Genomic DNA, 7,961 nt, shown 5'->3' on the forward strand with positions numbered 1-7,961 from the left:
AAATCGGGCATTCCATTTGTGCGGTATTGAATTAATAAATTTTCAAAATTTTGACACTTTTTGGGGGAGGTACCAGAAGGAGTGGACCGACGCGTCCCATCTTCGGACTTGATCCAGCCAAGTTAAAAATACTATGATGTGCAAAGTTTGGATCAAATCAGACATTCCATTCGTTCGGTATTGGATTAAAAATTTTTTAAGATGTCCATCCTTTGTAGGGGTGGTACCGGAAGGAATGAACCGATGGGTCCCATCTTCGGTCTAGATCAGGATTTGGTAAATGTATTACGATTTGCAAAATTTTGATCAAATCGGACATTCCATAAGTTTTATATTGAATTAAAATATTTTCAAAATTTTGACACTTTGGCGGGGAGGTACCAGAAGGAGTGGACCGATGAGACCCTTCTTCGGACCTCATATAGGTAAGATGAAAATATTATGATGTGCAAAGTTGGGATCAAATCAGACATTCCATGCGATTGATATTGGAGTAACATTTTTTTTAAAATTTTCGATCCTTTGTAGGGGAGGGACCAAAAAAAAGTGGACCGACGGGTCCCATCTTCGGTCTAGATCAGGATTTGGTAAATGTATTACGATTTGCAAAATTTTGATCAAATCGGACATTCCATAAGTTTTATATTGAATTAACATATTTTCAAAATTTTGACACTTTGGCGGGGAGGTACCAGAAGGAGTGGACCGATGAGACCCTTCTTCGGACCTCATATAGGTAAGATGAAAATATTATGATGTGCAAAGTTGGGATCAAATCAGACATTCCATGCGATTGATATTGGATTAACAATTTTTTTTTTATATTTTCGATCCTTTGTAGGGGAGGTACCAAAAGAAGTGGACCGGTCTAGATCGGTCTAGATCTAAAATTGGTAAAAATATTACGATTTGTAAAGTTTGAGTCAAATCATACATTGCCTTCGCGTGGTATCGAAAAAAAATATATATATTAAAAATGTTAACACTTTATGGGGGGAGGTATCAGAAGGTGTGAACCGATGGGTCTCATCTTCGGTCTAGATCTGGTTTCGATAAATGTATTACGATTTGTAAAGTTTGAATCAAATCAGGCATTCCGTTCGTTCGGTATTGAATTAATACATTTTCAAAATTTTGACACTTTGTAAGGGAGGTACTAGGATGGGACCAATGGGTCCCATCTTCGGACCTCGTATAGATAAGATTAAACTATTATGATGGGCAAAGTTTGGATCGAATCGGAAATTCCTTTTCTTTGGTGTTGGAATAAAACATTTTCGAGATTTTGACCCTTTGTGGGGAAGGTACTAGAAGGAGTGGACCTATAAGTCCAATTTTCCAACTTTATACAGGCTTGGTACAAATATTATGCCATGCTAAAATCAAATAGTCCGTTCGCATGATATTATAAAATTAATTTTCAACTACATTTTCACCATTTGGTGGGAAACCACCACAATACCAGATGGTATGGACCGATATTGCCCATTTTCGAACCTTACTATCAATGAAACCGGTTACTCCTTTCGACAGGTATCGTATGCATCAGCCGGCCAGATAGATGGACGGATATTTGTAAATCGATTCCAAATTGTCTGAAACCGATTTGATCCAAAGAAACATGGGGGACAGAAGTAAGGATATTTGTATATCGACTCCAAATTTGGCTGAAACGGCTTTCGTCCAGAGAAACAAAGGGTCTAAATGCAATATTTCGATGAGGCACATCTTTTGTCGTAACAAAATGTATATACCCTGATTAACCATAAGGCTGCGGGAATAAAATGCCTTTAAATATTCCAATAATTCCCCAAGGAAAGAAAAATTCAGTCGGAGTCCAGTTGACTTGTCCCCTCAGTTTTCCAATTCCAAAACTCTCTGTCCTGAATTCATCAGGATACAAAGACAGCTGGAAGTGGCCATTCGACTTAGTGAAATATGCTTTATAAAATTTAGTTGGCTCCTTTCATATAAAAAAAAAACCAAAAAAAAATATTAATTTTCTTTGAAATAAAAATTACAACATTTTACTTGGCAATAATAATAATCATCGTTTTATATACATAAAATATATAACCTAAAAAATTATACAACAAAACAGAAAATTGAAAATATATTTAATTAAAAACTAATAACAACAATTACTAAAACTAAAAACAAAACATTAAAACTAATTACAAATTAAATAGAAATATTTAATATAAGTACAATAAAGATTTGTGTTTTACTTAAATATTTAATTTATTAATTTGTTATTAAATTAAAAATTAATTAATCATTAGACATTATATGTGGGCTATTTTTTATTATATATAGAAGATAGATATACAATAATTATAATATTAGCAGAAAGAGCAAGGAGAGAAGAGGGCGGGTGTGTGTGTATATAATTTTGGGTTGAATTTTTATAGGTATGGTTGTGTGTGTGTGTAGTACAGCATATGTGTTAAAAAGAGACATTTTTTTTTTTGATTAATTAAACTAATACAAATTATATTAAGAATAATTAATAATATTGATATAATGGTAATTATAATAATTTTATTAATTTTAAAAAATAATTATAATAATTGTGACTAAATCAATTTTCTATTTGTATAGCATTGAAGACTGTTTGCATTTTTGTTTTGAGACTAAATATTCATTACAAAGATTTGTGTTATTTTTTTCATTTATGAATATTTAGTTTTTTTATATATAGAGCATTGTTTTTAATATATATTTTATATATGTATATATATATATATATATATTTATATTTTTATTACTTTTTATAAATAATTTTTTTTTGTATTTTTTTTTTTTTCATTTATATTTTACACTACTTGGACAACATCAATACTTCTTATAGTATGAGAATACTCTTATATGTTTATTATTATTAATAATTATTGTTAGTTTTTTTTTACACAAATTTCATTTCTAAGCTAAGATTTTTGCTTGCAAAATTTTAATTGTTTTAATTATTTATATTAATAATATTATATTGAATTAAAATTAAAATAATAATACAAATTATAACAATGTAAAAAATATTAAAAATTATAATATAATAAAAATATACAAATAATATATTATATATTATATATTTTTATATTAATTTAATTTTAATTATTTTTATATTATTTTTTATTGTTTCATTTTAATTATTATGATTTAAATTAATTATTAAAAAATATTAATTACATAATTTTTATTATAATATTTTTTTATATATTATTTTTATATATATAAAAAATATATATATATATATATATTTTATATATGCAAAAAATTAAAAAAAAAATATAATAAAAAATTTTTATATAAAATATAATTTTTTGTATATATTCTTTTTAATAAATAAACAAAATATTTAATAATAAATGCAAAAAATTATAAAAAAAAATGTTATATAAAAATAAAAAAAATTTCATTATTTTTATATAAATTTTTTTTATAATTTTTTGTATATATATTTTTTAAACTATTTTTATTTACTTTTTTATATATATTATTATAATTTTTTTATATACCGTCGAACCTCCAAATAATGAATATTTGCCTATAAAGATTTTGTATACAATATAAGTGGACATTTTCAATAAAATAATTTCAATAAAGATTTTTTTCTATAGAGAGTTTCGACTGTATTGAATTTCATTATATTTTTATATAAATACAATTTATTAATTATTATTATCTTAAATACTTTTTTTTATTTTTATTATTATTTATATGATTTCTGTAATTATTTTAAATAAATGTTTTTTATATTATTTGAATTATTGTATTATATTTTTATTTATATAAATCCCATTTCTTTTATAAATATATATATTTTTTTGTTTACACGTTTACAACATTCAAGTTGATTAAATAAGAAGGGCTTGCTTCAATTTTACTAGTAGTTTTTGTCATTGGTTTTTATGTTTGTATTTATAATTTATTTTTAAGACATATTTTTTATATAAAATAAATAAATGTACAGTTTTTGGGGTTATTTGTTGATATAAGCATTTTTGTAGTAGTATTTTTATATATATGGCAACAAACATTTAAACGCTTGATATTTTTTGTGCGATTTGTTATTATTTTTTGTCTCGGCAGAATTATGGGGGCGTAGTGTAAGGAGCGTAAGAAGAGGATAAATTTGGATATTTTTTTTACAAAAAATTTTAACTAAAAAAATATTGCAAACATGTCTACTACATAGAAAATCATAAAAAGTTCCGGTATCAAGAAAAAAAATCAATATGGCGCACAGTCAATGACTCGTTTAAATTGAAGACTTCTCCTCCATCGAAAAAAAAAAACAGTCAGAAAACCCATATCAATATATAAAAAAGGCTTATATATGAAATTCCTTGGTATAAAACACTTATGAGACCTCTAGCAAAAAAGCCTTCTATCAATTGAAACATCTGGAGAAAAAAAATATTTCCATCTTTCAAAATAATATTTTGCCACAGCAGGCTTGAACAAAAACTATTTTTTTTTAAATAGAGCAACTGAAAGTATTCGAAACATATTTTTAGCTTTTGCTGAAAATTTTGGGAATATCAATACTCTTCTTGGGAGATTCCTCAAAAGCATAGTGGAGATGGGCTGCCATCTATGGTTGGCTAGAAACAACATTTGCTTGAATTTTGAACATTGATTGGTGTCCTTGCATTTTAATTTATTTTTTTCTCTGGGAGGCGCGCGCTATTTTCTTTTAACTTCATGTGTTGATGTTGGCAATTTCTGTTGCATTTTATCTGGAGATAGATAAGCCTCATTCATTTTTGAGAATATCCATAGAATAATTTTTAATTTTATATTTGTTTCTCCCGTTACTCTTCTTGGGGGATTCCACAAAGGCATTGTCGTCATATGACCTAGGTTATGGCGCTACCATCTATCGCTGACTAGAAACAACGTTTCCTTGAATTTTATGCATTGGTTTGTGTACTTGCTTTCTATTTTTTTGTAATTTTCCTCCGTGTGGCGCTATGCTACCTTTACTATCTTTTGGATGTCAATAGGCTTCTGATGCATTTTATCTGGAGGTACATATGCCTCATTTAATTATGGAAATATAATTAGAATTGTGTTTCATTTTATTTTTTGTTTCTCCTGTTACTCTTCTTGGGAGATTCCACAAAAGTATCGTCACATGTCCAATGTGATAGTGCTGCCATCTATAGTTGCCTAGAAACAACGCCTCCCTGTATTTTTTACACTGGTTGGGGTCCTTGCTTATTTAATTTTGTCATTATTCTCTGGGTGGCGCCGTGTCTTTCCGGATGTTTGTGTTATCCACGCCTTTCCTATTTTGTGTTATCCTCATGTGTTGTTTATTAGAAAATCAGGATGCATTTAATCGTAAACCTAATTTTACAAGTATTCAAAAGTTACCTTGAACTAATTACCATTTTTAATTTGTGTTATCCTCATGTGGTGATTATTAGAATGGCAGTAGACTTCTGATGCTTTTTATCTAGAGGTTTATAAGCCTCATTTAATTTTGTTACTCTTCTTGGGAGATTCCTCAAAGGCATTGTCGTTATATGTCCTAGGTTATGGCGCTGCCATCTATCGTTGGCTAGAAACAACGCCTCCCTGAATTTTTGTACCCAAGTTGGGATCCTTGCTTATTTAATTTTGCAATTTTTCTCTGGGTGGCGCCACGTCTTTCCGGAAGTTTGTGTTATCCACGCATTTGCTATTTTGTATTATCCTCATGTGTTAATTATTAGAATGTCAGGATGCTTCGAATGCATTTAATCGTAAGCCTGATTTTACAAATATTCAAAAATCACCTTGAACTTATTACCATTTTTATTTTGTGCTATCCTCATGTGTTGATAATGTTGATTATTAGAATGTCAGTAGACTTCTTATGCATTTTATCTAGAGGTAGATAAGCCCCATAAGGTTAAAAACTGCCCTTCTAAAAACTATTCTAATATAACTTCTCGAATACTTCTTAAAATATTCCTCAAGAAATTTTTTCTATTTATTGACAACCTCAGGAAGGGCTTCAATCTATAGAAGTCCCCAGAAGTATTTCATGTTGAGTCTACTGGACGTTTTGCACGTTGATACCATCAGCTTGGTCTTTTCGACATTTACTGCCAGACCCACTTTCGCAGACTCCTTCTCAATTTGTTCAAATGTGTTACCGCTTGCAATGTTGGACCCATTATGTCGATGTAGGCGAGTACCATGTATTGTTTGGTGTACAGAGTGCCATTTCCGTTCATTTTTATGACCATTTCTGTTCATTGTATGACCTTCTGAAGCAGGATATTAAAAAAATCACACGATAAACTGTCACCTTGTCTGAATCCTCGTTTGGTATTAAAGGGATCCGAGAGGTCCTTTCCGACTTTAACTGCTGACTGTGTGTCAGTTAAAGTTATCTTGCATAGCCGTAATAATTTTGCAGAAATGCCGAATGCATGGCTTTAAACACCTCTGATGGGATAGGGCTGTTGACTGCGGTTTGGTGGTCGACGAATAGGTGGTATGTGCCTATGTGTTTTTCGTGCTTGTTTTCCAAGATTTGGCGCAGAGTGATGGATTTGCCAAGCCTGAAGCCGCATTGGTATTGGTAATGTCATTGACCATAGGCTTTAGTCATTCACACAGTACGCTGGATAGCACTTTATATACGATGGTAAGGAGATTTATTCCTCTATAGTTGGCAAATATCGTCTTGTCTCCTTTTTTTGTGTACGCGACACAAGATGTTGAGGTTCCAATCATAGGGCATTGGACTTGTCGCTTTTATATATCGGCTAGCATCGCTATAATATTCTTATATCATTGGACCTTACTTTCACTATCTTGTTTCAAAATCTATGGCATCAACAATATATTTAAGGACTGCTTTAAATTCTTGAATATCTTCAGTTGAGATACCTCGATAAGTACCCAACGTCATATGCCAAATCTTATCTTATTTTTTCTTCTGCTCGTGAAACACATTTGATTGCGGAGTTGTGGTTGCGGTCATCTCTACACTCTAAGAAATTAATTCTCTACAAACAAAATTTTTGCATAGACCTTCTGAGATATTTTGATCTGATTATCGATATTTTCAAAATTTTAATTTGTAGTTTAAAGGTTCTGCAAAAGCACTACACCCTGAGAAATTAAACCTTTCCAGAATCTTCTTTCCAAATGGTCTATTGATTTGATCATCGCTGGTTTCTATTTCAATACCAAAAATTATGAAGATTCATTGTAAACATTTTTTTAACTTGGAAAGCGCGATGGTCGGGATCCTTCCTATTTAATCAATAATTAATCTAGTCTAGAGACAAAACAAAATGTTTACCCAATGAAGAACAACAAATTTACCTCTTGTAGAAGTCATATTCATATTAGGTCAAATGCAGGGATCACCGCTTATTGCAACTAGGATAATTTGTACAATGTGTCATCGGAGGTTTATAAAAAAAACTATTCAAATTGCAGAACTTTTCAAAAAAAGGAGTTAAAAAAATCGAAGAGCAATAAAAAAATAATGTTCTTAAATGAAGGCTTCTCCATATCGGATTAAGATTTGCTGCTTCAATCACAAATATAATCAAACTCCAAATGAGCATATTAAAATCTCCAAAACTTCTTACAATCCTTACACTTCTTCCATGGGAGGAAATCTTATTTTCATGGGAAATCTTATCTTCATTCTCTTCTTTTTTAAGAGTTTGTTATATCAAATCAAGCTATTCTGCTATAAGGGATAATATGCTTTAACATTAAGCTCAGGTTAGACACGCTCTGTAACATTTTTTTGGTTTGTAGTTTTTTTTTTGGTATTTTCTCAAAATCTGTTTGTTTTGTTTTAGCTGAAGGACTTAACATTTTGGTTTTATATTACTAAAATATGCCTCTATATATCTGTGTGTAATTTCCTATATACGCAGAACAATCATTCTTTGTTCCATTCAATAGAAGCTACGCAATAATTTTGTTATAAATCAAAACCG

This window comes from Musca vetustissima, unplaced genomic scaffold, assembly GCF_032173495.1.
Source record: "Musca vetustissima isolate MV318-11 ecotype Yass unplaced genomic scaffold, APGP_CSIRO_Mvet_v1 utg9499, whole genome shotgun sequence".
NCBI lineage: Eukaryota > Metazoa > Arthropoda > Insecta > Diptera > Muscidae > Musca > Musca vetustissima.